We start from the raw sequence: 12,338 nt of genomic DNA, 5'->3' as shown, positions 1-12,338 counted from the left end.
TGATGGAACTCGTCTGCAACATCGGAAGTTTTAAAGTAGTATGGAGTGGGAGGGCTAGAAGAGTTACCATAAAGAATGAATACACGTCATTCTGTTCTCTAGCCTCAACAGCTGCAAGAGAGGAACTCCTGCTGGCCAAGAAGACCAATGTCAGTTCAGCTTGAACAGGTGAAAGCATGCCTGATTCTGCAAAGGTATGAGATTACACTTTTGCGTCAGAGGTGGTCAGGGGCTATTGCACATTAGGAAACCGTTTATTGAGGTCCAGTTGGATTACTCTATCTTCTACCACCTCAAAATCAGCTGCTCATGCAGTGTTCTATACCGATGAGCTATTTTGGTCCTCCCTGCCCCTTCCAGCTAGTGGGTCCCCTGACTAGGGAAAGTGATTCGAACAGATTTGCATATCTTTTCATGGGAGACTTCTTCACTTATTTTATACTGTGCCAAATCAAGGTAGATTGAGTAATGATCTTGACAGACCTATATTGGAGAACTGCAGTGTGAGAAAGTGGCTCTGTATATACTGTTCCCAAATAGGTACAGGGTGTACAGAGTCCACAGTCCCCAGAGGTTTGGCAGAGGCTAAAGTTAGATATAACCTTACTCTCTAAAGTGGTAGCTTGGTCGAGCAGTAAGGCAGTATCAGAGGACAGTGTAAAGCATTTGTTGCACACACTCAGTCAGCAAATGGTCTCACACACTCAATAACTGAACTCTAGGCCTATGGTTTATCTACAAAAAATATATGCTTGTTTTATTTTAGAACCAACAATAGGTATTAAAATATACTTTCTCAGAATGAGATGCTTTATATAAATACTTTTGCAATATGCAATTGACTTTTGTAGAAAGTTACAAGTGGTTGCAATAGGCAACAACATTTTAAACACAATAATGCATTGAGCTCAATGGAAGTTTCAAGTTATTTGCAACAGGTTACTTTTAGGATTACTTTTGGATTTCCAGGACTGGATCCTAGATTCAGTCCTGGGTCAGTACTTGGAATCAAGTGATAAAAGTCGACTTAATTACTGTGATGATTTTTAGACAATATTTTGCTATTTTAAAAGTTGACAGAAAATATTTCATAGAAAACAGTCTAAGATTCCCTATGGCAGAAAATTCAAGTTGCAGGTATAGTATGTTCTCGTTACTTTTGTAATCCAGTACTGGGTGCCTAGACTCAGTACTGGGACCTTTATCCAAAACAGGTAAGTAATTACGTTTTCAGAAATTATACGATTTTTAAAGAATATTTAAAGTTTGCAGAAATTGACACTTAGAAGAAATTTCACAGAAAAACAGTCAATGATTTCCTATGGGAGAAAATTGGGTTACTGGTAAGTACAGTGGTAAGTATTTTTCAGAGTCAGTGCTGGGCACCAAGATCCAGCACTGGGAGCTCACCTAATAGCAGGTGAGTATTTTCGTTTTCGTTACTCGGCTGATTTTTGGTGAATATTTTAAGTTTTGAAAAGTCCACACTTGGAAGAAATTTAAGGAAAAAACAGTCAATGTTACCCTATGGAGAAGATTGAGTTATCGGTTTAAAGGTAAGTACTCGACTGGCAGAGTTAAGGTTCTGGGCATAGACTCAGGCGTCTCCCAGGGTCAGGTAGGTACAGTTGGTTCACCCTCAGCGGCACAAGGGCGCCGGGTGCAGAGAGAGTTAGGCCCAATGTTATCCTATGAGAGGTAGGGGGGCCTTGGTTGGTGGCTGCTGACTAGCAGGCCACGTGGCTGTGGGAGCTGGGCTCCTGGTCACTTATCCAGGGCAAGTGGGGAAGTAGATAGATGTAGAGGTTGCACTGCCAGGGCCACTCGGACGGCTGGGTGCAGGGTGCTTTTGAGCATTCGGGCGCTCAATTGATTTGAATGGGAAATCTCTGGTTTAGAAAAAGACTGCAAGCTCGGGGACGAAGATTCTTCAGGTGCCACCACCACTTCGAGAGGTAAGTTGGGTAGTTGGAGGATAGGTAGGTACCCCGGGATTGGGCACAGGGGGCCGCGGAGCGCCGGGTGCAGGGGTACCTTTTGGTGTCGGGAAATCTTACCCTCTGTTGATCGCGGTTGGGGGGGCACCTGGTTCTGAGGCTGCAGGCTTCTTCAGGAGTGTCGAGGGAGGTCCTTGGGTGCCGGACTCGGGGTCACAGTCGCCATGGGGTCGTCCTTGTGGTCTTTGTTCACTCTGGCACAGGCCAGGCTTGGTGGGTGCAGAGTGTGAAGGGTTCGCTGTTCCGGGCTGCTGCCAGGGATTAGAAGTAGATTTGAGTAGAGCCTCTACTCATGGGAGTCCCAGGGGTTTAGAGTCAAAAGGTAGCCAGGTCCTCCAGGGTTTGTGAGGTTGCTGGCCACAAGAGATGCCGGGTTGGAGCAGGAGCAGGTTCGAGGGTCGACAGGCCAGAGGCTCCAACGTTTGGGAGTTGCACAGCCCTTAGTCTTTTCATGTTTCGCTCAAAGAGTGAAGGGCCCTGTAATTTCTCCTTCTCATTCACATATGAAAAGAATGAGGGCTAATCAAAAAATGAATTAGAGCTGGACGTAGAAATGCAGCAGAAGGGCCAGCAAGCGCATTTCTAAGTTGCTCTATGAAGGATGCTTTTGTACTTGACAGATCAGTTTAATCCTACAGGTGCTCTAAAAGGAAGAATGCATTTGAGTCATCCTTGCTGAAAATCACACAGCCATTTATTCTAGGTTGCACTGAGTTTTCAGTCCTCTCCGCCTGCTAGCTTGTTGTTGCAATATGTTTCAATTCTGGAGAATTGTCTGCTATGCTGAAATGCGTGGCCCAGTTCAAATGTTCATCATATTTCCTGGAAAAATATCAAAAGGAAAACAAAGATTTGGTTTTGGGAAAATAATTTATTACACCTTGTAAAAATCAAAACTTTCACATTTGAGTCAAAAAAGAGAGGCTAGGTCTCACTATTTTGCTCAGGCTGTTTTACATGTGCTGCTCACAGGTGCTGTCCTGCTACCAATGGGCATGGAAGCTTTGGCCTGCTCTGTTTCCAGCCTGGGTCGGTGCACCTCTCGTTACACAACCTGAAATTCTAGAGCTCCCTCTAGAACACCATATTGATGCCCAATGCAGCATGGACACCTGATCAACACAGCTGAGTACAGCCCAGAACCCCTGAGCTCAAGCAATCCACAAGCCTCTTCCTCCCAAGTAACTAGGGCAACAGGCACACGCCACCTTGTCCGGCAAAAACTGCAGCTGTCCTAATAATGAAATGCATTCTATAAGTAAGGATAATGATAAAGTAAGGTGGAATGAATTGATGGTTTACAAACCATGTTTCAAGAAAATCAATTTCACTATCCTTCAAAGAAAGGAAAAAAATGTCTTATCAAGAAGCAGTGTGAATATGGGAAGGGCCTTTAAAAAAGATGTGGAGTTTCCTAAAGTAAAAAAGAGGGTTGAACTGATTGAAGGGAGAGAGGAAGTAGGGTCGGAAAGATTGTGACGGGGAAGTGAATACAACATAAATACTAGTATTTAGAGAGTGAGAGACAGGTAGAGGGACAGAAGGGAAAGGAGAGTGAGAGTGAGAGAGAAGAGCCAGGTTAGGGCTGAGTTTCTCTTTATCTGCCAGTGACTCCCTGTAGAAGCTTGCCGGCACAATTTAGGCTGTCCTGTAGGCATCCCTTGTTATGCCGAGCCAGCCAATATTGAGAAAAATAGCATGGGTCACAATGATGGAACTCGTCTGCAACATCGGAAGTTTTAAAGTAGTATGGAGTGGGAGGGCTAGAAGAGTTACCATAAAGAATGAATACACGTCATTCTGTTCTCTAGCCTCAACAGCTGCAAGAGAGGAACTCCTGCTGGCCAAGAAGACCAATGTCAGTTCAGCTTGAACAGGTGAAAGCATGCCTGATTCTGCAAAGGTATGAGATTACACTTTTGCGTCAGAGGTGGTCAGGGGCTATTGCACATTAGGAAACCGTTTATTGAGGTCCAGTTGGATTACTCTATCTTCTACCACCTCAAAATCAGCTGCTCATGCAGTGTTCTATACCGATGAGCTATTTTGGTCCTCCCTGCCCCTTCCAGCTAGTGGGTCCCCTGACTAGGGAAAGTGATTCGAACAGATTTGCATATCTTTTCATAGGAGACTTCTTGACCTATTTTATACTGTGCCAAATCAAGGTAGATTGAGTAATGATCTTGACAGACCTATATTGGAGAACTGCAGTGTGAGAAAGTGGCTCTGTATATACTGTTCCCAAATAGGTACAGGGTGTACAGAGTCCACAGTCCCCAGAGGTTTGGCAGAGGCTAAAGTTAGATATAACCTTACTCTCTAAAGTGGTAGCTTGGTCGAGCAGTAAGGCAGTATCAGAGGACAGTGTAAAGCATTTGTTGCACACACTCAGTCAGCAAATGGTCTCACACACTCAATAACTGAACTCTAGGCCAATGGTTTATCTACAAAAAATATATGCTTGTTTTATTTTAGAACCAACACTAGGTATTAAAATATACTTTCTCAGAATGAGATGCTTTATATAAATACTTTTGCAATATGCAATTGACTTTTGTAGAAAGTTACAAGTGGTTGCAATAGGCAACAACATTTTAAACACAATAATGCATTGAGCTCAATGGAAGTTTCAAGTTATTTGCAACAGATTACTTTTAGGATTACTTTTGGATTTCCAGGACTGGATCCTAGATTCAGTCCTGGGTCAGTACTTGGAATCAAGTGATAAAAGTCGACTTAATTACTGTGATGATTTTTAGACAATATTTTGCTATTTTAAAAGTTGACAGAAAATATTTCATAGAAAACAGTCTAAGATTCCCTATGGCAGAAAATTCAAGTTGCAGGTATAGTATGTTCTCGTTACTTTTGTAATCCAGTACTGGGTGCCTAGACTCAGTACTGGGACCTTTATCCAAAACAGGTAAGTAATTACGTTTTCAGAAATTATACGATTTTTAAAGAATATTTAAAGTTTGCAGAAATTGACACTTAGAAGAAATTTCACAGAAAAACAGTCAATGATTTCCTATGGGAGAAAATTGGGTTACTGGTAAGTACAGTGGTAAGTATTTTTCAGAGTCAGTGCTGGGCACCAAGATCCAGCACTGGGAGCTCACCTAATAGCAGGTGAGTATTTTCGTTTTCGTTACTCGGCTGATTTTTGGTGAATATTTTATGTTTTGAAAAGTCCACACTTGGAAGAAATTTAAGGAAAAAACAGTCAATGTTACCCTATGGAGAAGATTGAGTTATCGGTTTAAAGGTAAGTACTCGACTGGCAGAGTTAAGGTTCTGGGCATAGACTCAGGCGTCTCCCAGGGTCAGGTAGGTACAGTTGGTTCACCCTCAGCGGCACAAGGGCGCCGGGTGCAGAGAGAGTTAGGCCCAATGTTATCCTATGAGAGGTAGGGGGGCCTTGGTTGGTGGCTGCTGACTAGCAGGCCACGTGGCTGTGGGAGCTGGGCTCCTGGTCACTTATCCAGGGCAAGTGGGGAAGTAGATAGATGTAGAGGTTGCACTGCCAGGGCCACTCGGACGGCTGGGTGCAGGGTGCTTTTGAGCATTCGGGCGCTCAATTGATTTGAATGGGAAATCTCTGGTTTAGAAAAAGACTGCAAGCTCGGGGACGAAGATTCTTCAGGTGCCACCACCACTTCGAGAGGTAAGTTGGGTAGTTGGAGGATAGGTAGGTACCCCGGGATTGGGCACAGGGGGCCGCGGAGCGCCGGGTGCAGGGGTACCTTTTGGTGTCGGGAAATCTTACCCTCTGTTGATCGCGGTTGGGGGGGCACCTGGCTCTGAGGCTGCAGGCTTCTTCAGGAGTGTCGAGGGAGGTCCTTGGGTGCCGGACTCGGGGTCACAGTCGCCATGGGGTCGTCCTTGTGGTCTTTGTTCACTCTGGCACAGGCCAGGCTTGGTGGGTGCAGAGTGTGAAGGGTTCGCGGTTCCGGGCTGCTGCCAGGGATTAGAAGTAGATTTGAGTAGAGCCTCTACTCATGGGAGTCCCAGGGGTTTAGAGTCAAAAGGTAGCCAGGTCCTCCAGGGTTTGTGAGGTTGCTGGCCACAAGAGATGCCGGGTTGGAGCAGGAGCAGGTTCGAGGGTCGACAGGCCAGAGGCTCCAACGTTTGGGAGTTGCACAGCCCTCAGTCTTTTCATGTTTCGCTCAAAGAGTGAAGGGCCCTGTAATTTCTCCTTCTCATTCACATATGAAAAGAATGAGGGCTAATCAAAAAATGAATTAGAGCTGGACGTAGAAATGCAGCAGATGGGCCAGCAAGCGCATTTCTAAGTTGCACTATGAAGGATGCTTTTGTACTTGACAGATCAGTTTAATCCTACAGGTGCTCTAAAAGGAAGAATGCATTTGAGTCATCCTTGCTGAAAATCACACAGCCATTTATTCTAGGTTGCACTGAGTTTTCAGTCCTCTCCGCCTGCTAGCTTGTTGTTGCAATATGTCTCAATTCTGGAGAATTGTCTGCTATGCTGAAATGCGTGGCCCAGTTCAAATGTTCATCATATTTCCTGGAAAAATATCAAAAGGAAAACAAAGATTTGGTTTTGGGAAAATAATTTATTACACCTTGTAAAAATCAAAACTTTCACATTTGAGTCAAAAAAGAGAGGCTAGGTCTCACTATTTTGCTCAGGCTGTTTTACACGTACTGCTCACAGGTGCTGTCCTGCTACCAATGGGCATGGAAGCTTTGGCCTGCTCTGTTTCCAGCCTGGGTCGGTGCACCTCTCGTTACACAACCTGAAATTCTAGAGCTCCCTCTAGAACACCATATTGATGCCCAATGCAGCATGGACACCTGATCAACACAGCTGAGTGCAGCCCAGAAACCCTGAGCTCAAGCAATCCACAAGCCTCTGCCTCCTAAGTAACTAGGACAACAGGCACACGCCACCTTGCCCGGCAAACACTGCAGCTGTCCTAATGATGAAATGCATTCCATAAGTAAGGATAATGATAAAGTAAGGTGGAATGAATTGATGGTTTACCAACCATGTTTCAAGAAAATCAATTTCACTATCCTTCAAAGAAAGGAAAAAAATGTCTTATCAAGAAGCAGTGTGAATATGGGAAGGGCCTTTAAAAAAGATGTGGAGTTTCCTAAAGTAAAAAAGAGGGTTGAACTGATTGAAGGGAGAGAGGAAGTAGGGTCGGAAAGATTGTGACGGGGAAGTGAATACAACATAAATACTAGTATTTAGAGAGTGAGAGACAGGTAGAGGGACAGAAGGGAAAGGAGAATGAGAGTGAGAGAGAAGAGCCAGGTTAGGGCTGAGTTTCTCTTTATCTGGCAGTGACTCCCTGTAGAAGCTTGCCGGCACAATTTAGGCTGTCCTGTAGGCTTCCCTTGTTATGCCGAGCCAGCCAATATTGAGAAAAATAGCATGGGTCACAATGATGGAACTCGTCTGCAACATCGGAAGTTTTAAAGTAGTATGGAGTGGGAGGGCTAGAAGAGTTACCATAAAGAATGAATACACGTCATTCTGTTCTCTAGCCTCAACAGCTGCAAGAGAGGAACTCCTGCTGGCCAAGAAGACCAATGTCAGTTCAGCTTGAACAGGTGAAAGCATGCCTGATTCTGCAAAGGTATGAGATTACACTTTTGCGTCAGAGGTGGTCAGGGGCTATTGCACATTAGGAAACCGTTTATATAGGTCCAGTTGGATTACTCTATCTTCTACCACCTCAAAATCAGCTGCTCATGCAGTGTTCTATACCGATGAGCTATTTTGGTCCTCCCTGCCCCTTCCAGCTAGTGGGTCCCCTGACTAGGGAAAGTGATTCGAACAGATTTGCATATCTTTTCATAGGAGACTTCTTGACCTATTTTATACTGTGCCAAATCAAGGTAGATTGAGTAATGATCTTGACAGACCTATATTGGAGAACTGCAGTGTGAGAAAGTGGCTCTGTATATACTGTTCCCAAATAGCTACAGGGTGTACAGAGTCCACAGTCCCCAGAGGTTTGGCAGAGGCTAAAGTTAGATATAACCTTACTCTCTAAAGTGGTAGCTTGGTCGAGCAGTAAGGCAGTATCAGAGGACAGTGTAAAGCATTTGTTGCACACACTCAGTCAGCAAATGGTCTCACACACTCAATACCTGAACTCTAGGCCAATGGTTTATCTACAAAAAATATATGCTTGTTTTATTTTAGAACCAACAATAGGTATTAAAATATACTTTCTCAGAATGAGATGCTTTATATAAATACTTTTGCAATATGCAATTGACTTTTGTAGAAAGTTACAAGTGGTTGCAATAGGCAACAACATTTTAAACACAATAATGCATTGAGCTCAATGGAAGTTTCAAGTTATTTGCAACAGATTACTTTTAGGATTACTTTTGGATTTCCAGGACTGGATCCTAGATTCAGTCCTGGGTCAGTACTTGGAATCAAGTGATAAAAGTCGACTTAATTACTGTGATGATTTTTAGACAATATTTTGCTATTTTAAAAGTTGACAGAAAATATTTCATAGAAAACAGTCTAAGATTCCCTATGGCAGAAAATTCAAGTTGCAGGTATAGTATGTTCTCGTTACTTTTGTAATCCAGTACTGGGTGCCTAGACTCAGTACTGGGACCTTTATCCAAAACAGGTAAGTAATTACGTTTTCAGAAATTATACGAATTTTTAAAGAATATTTAAAGTTTGCAGAAATTGACACTTAGAAGAAATTTCACAGAAAAACAGTCAATGATTTCCTACGGGAGAAAATTGGGTTACTGGTAAGTACAGTTGTAAGTATTTTTCAGAGTCAGTGCTGGGCACCAAGATCCAGCACTGGGAGCTCACCTAATAGCAGGTGAGTATTTTCGTTTTCGTTACTCGGCTGATTTTTGGTGAATATTTTAAGTTTTGAAAAGTGCACACTTGGAAGAAATTTCAGGAAAACCCAGTCAATGTTACCCTATGGAGAAGATTGAGTTATCGGTTTAAAGGTAAGTACTCGACTGGCAGAGTTAAGGTTCTGGGCATAGACTCAGGCGTCTCCCAGGGTCAGGTAGGTACAGTTGGTTCACCCTCAGCGGCACAAGGGCGGCCGGGTGCAGAGAGAGTTAGGCCCAATGTTATCCTATGAGAGGTAGGGGGGCCGTGGTTGGTGGCTGCTGACTAGCAGGCCACGTGGCTGTGGGAGCTGGGCTCCTGGTCACTTATCCAGGGCAAGTGGGGAAGTAGATAGATGTAGAGGTTGCACTGCCAGGGCCACTCGGACGGCTGGGTGCAGGGTGCTTTTGAGCATTCGGGCGCTCAATTGATTTGAATGGGAAATCTCTGGTTTAGAAAAAGACTGCAAGCTCGGGGACGAAGATTCTTCAGGTGCCACCACCACTTCGAGAGGTAAGTTGGGTAGTTGGAGGATAGGTAGGTACCCCGGGATTGGGCACAGGGGGCCGCGGAGCGCCGGGTGCAGGGGTACCTTTTGGTGTCGGGAAATCTTACCCTCTGTTGATCGCGGTTGGGGGGGCACCTGGTTCTGAGGCTGCAGGCTTCTTCAGGAGTGTCGAGGGAGGTCCTTGGGTGCCGGACTCGGGGTCACAGTCGCCGTGGGGTCGTCCTTGTGGTCTTTGTTCACTCTGGCACAGGCCAGGCTTGGTGGGTGCAGAGTGTGAAGGGTTCGCGGTTCCGGGCTGCTGCCAGGGATTAGAAGTAGATTTGAGTAGAGCCTCTACTCATGGGAGTCCCAGGGGTTTAGAGTCAAAAGGTAGCCAGGTCCTCCAGGGTTTGTGAGGTTGCTGGCCACAAGAGATGCCGGGTTGGAGCAGGAGCAGGTTCGAGGGTCGACAGGCCAGAGGCTCCAACGTTTGGGAGTTGCACAGCCCTCAGCCTTTTCATGTTTCGCTCAAAGAGTGAAGGGCCCTGTAATTTCTCCTTCTCATTCACATATGAAAAGAATGAGGGCTAATCAAAAAATGAATTAGAGCTGGACGTAGAAATGCAGCAGATGGGCCAGCAAGCGCATTTCTAAGTTGCACTATGAAGGATGCTTTTGTACTTGACAGATCAGTTTAATCCTACAGGTGCTCTAAAAGGAAGAATGCATTTGAGTCATCCTTGCTGAAAATCACACAGCCATTTATTCTAGGTTGCACTGAGTTTTCAGTCCTCTCCGCCTGCTAGCTTGTTGTTGCAATATGTCTCAATTCTGGAGAATTGTCTGCTATGCTGAAATGCGTGGCCCAGTTCAAATGTTCATCATATTTCCTGGAAAAATATCAAAAGGAAAACAAAGATTTGGTTTTCGGAAAATAATTTATTACACCTTGTAAAAATCAAAACTTTCACATTTGAGTCAAAAAAGAGAGGCTAGGTCTCACTATTTTGCTCAGGCTGTTTTACACGTACTGCTCACAGGTGCTGTCCTGCTACCAATGGGCATGGAAGCTTTGGCCTGCTCTGTTTCCAGCCTGGGTCGGTGCACCTCTCGTTACACAACCTGATATTCTAGAGCTCCCTCTAGAACACCATATTGATGCCCAATGCAGCATGGACACCTGATCAACACAGCTGAGTGCAGCCCAGAACCCCTGAGCTCAAGCAATCCACAAGCCTCTGCCTCCCCAGTAACTAGGACAACAGGCACACGCCACCTTGCCCGGCAAACACTGCAGCTGTCCTAATGATGAAATGCATTCCATAAGTAAGGATAATGATAAAGTAAGGTGGAATGAATTGATGGTTTACCAACCATGTTTCAAGAAAATCAATTTCACTATCCTTCAAAGAAAGGAAAAAAATGTCTTATCAAGAAGCAGTGTGAATATGGGAAGGGCCTTTAAAAAAGATGTGGAGTTTCCTAAAGTAAAAAAGAGGGTTGAACTGATTGAAGGGAGAGAGGAAGTAGGGTCGGAAAGATTGTGACGGGGAAGTGAATACAACATAAATACTAGTATTTAGAGAGTGAGAGACAGGTAGAGGGACAGAAGGGAAAGGAGAGTGAGAGTGAGAGAGAAGAGCCAGGTTAGGGCTGAGTTTCTCTTTATCTGCCAGTGACTCCCTGTAGAAGCTTGCCGGCACAATTTAGGCTGTCCTGTAGGCATCCCTTGTTATGCCGAGCCAGCCAATATTGAGAAAAATAGCATGGGTCACAATGATGGAACTCGTCTGCAACATCGGAAGTTTTAAAGTAGTATGGAGTGGGAGGGCTAGAAGAGTTACCATAAAGAATGAATACACGTCATTCTGTTCTCTAGCCTCAACAGCTGCAAGAGAGGAACTCCTGCTGGCCAAGAAGACCAATGTCAGTTCAGCTTGAACAGGTGAAAGCATGCCTGATTCTGCAAAGGTATGAGATTACACTTTTGCGTCAGAGGTGGTCAGGGGCTATTGCACATTAGGAAACCGTTTATTGAGGTCCAGTTGGATTACTCTATCTTCTACCACCTCAAAATCAGCTGCTCATGCAGTGTTCTATACCGATGAGCTATTTTGGTCCTCCCTGCCCCTTCCAGCTAGTGGGTCCCCTGACTAGGGAAAGTGATTCGAACAGATTTGCATATCTTTTCATGGGAGACTTCTTCACTTATTTTATACTGTGCCAAATCAAGGTAGATTGAGTAATGATCTTGACAGACCTATATTGGAGAACTGCAGTGTGAGAAAGTGGCTCTGTATATACTGTTCCCAAATAGGTACAGGGTGTACAGAGTCCACAGTCCCCAGAGGTTTGGCAGAGGCTAAAGTTAGATATAACCTTACTCTCTAAAGTGGTAGCTTGGTCGAGCAGTAAGGCAGTATCAGAGGACAGTGTAAAGCATTTGTTGCACACACTCAGTCAGCAAATGGTCTCACACACTCAATAACTGAACTCTAGGCCTATGGTTTATCTACAAAAAATATATGCTTGTTTTATTTTAGAACCAACAATAGGTATTAAAATATACTTTCTCAGAATGAGATGCTTTATATAAATACTTTTGCAATATGCAATTGACTTTTGTAGAAAGTTACAAGTGGTTGCAATAGGCAACAACATTTTAAACACAATAATGCATTGAGCTCAATGGAAGTTTCAAGTTATTTGCAACAGATTACTTTTAGGATTACTTTTGGATTTCCAGGACTGGATCCTAGATTCAGTCCTGGGTCAGTACTTGGAATCAAGTGATAAAAGTCGACTTAATTACTGTGATGATTTTTAGACAATATTTTGCTATTTTAAAAGTTGACAGAAAATATTTAATAGAAAACAGTCTAAGATTCCCTATGGCAGAAAATTCAAGTTGCAGGTATAGTATGTTCTCGTTACTTTTGTAATCCAGTACTGGGTGCCTAGACTCAGTACTGGGACCTTTATCCAAAACAGGTAA

The 12,338-nt window shown here is 44.1% G+C and overlaps 3 non-coding genes across 3 annotated transcripts; all 3 read right to left on the bottom strand.

The window, feature by feature from the left end:
- Positions 1–2,915: 2,915 nt before the first annotated feature.
- Positions 2,916–3,215, bottom strand: LOC146854700 (signal recognition particle RNA). Its single transcript, XR_014981756.1, has one exon.
- Positions 3,216–6,621: 3,406 nt separating this feature from the next.
- LOC146854699 (signal recognition particle RNA) lies at positions 6,622–6,921 on the bottom strand. Its single transcript, XR_014959126.1, has one exon.
- Positions 6,922–10,329: 3,408 nt separating this feature from the next.
- Positions 10,330–10,629, bottom strand: LOC146854698 (signal recognition particle RNA). Its single transcript, XR_014959047.1, has one exon.
- Positions 10,630–12,338: the final 1,709 nt, after the last annotated feature.

Source organism: Triturus cristatus, chromosome 4_1 (genome assembly GCF_964204655.1).
Source record: "Triturus cristatus chromosome 4_1, aTriCri1.1, whole genome shotgun sequence".
In the NCBI taxonomy this organism is placed as follows: Eukaryota; Metazoa; Chordata; class Amphibia; order Caudata; family Salamandridae; genus Triturus; species Triturus cristatus.
The sequence above is the reverse complement of the archived record's forward strand: the minus strand, read 5'-3'. Positions and strand labels throughout refer to the sequence as shown.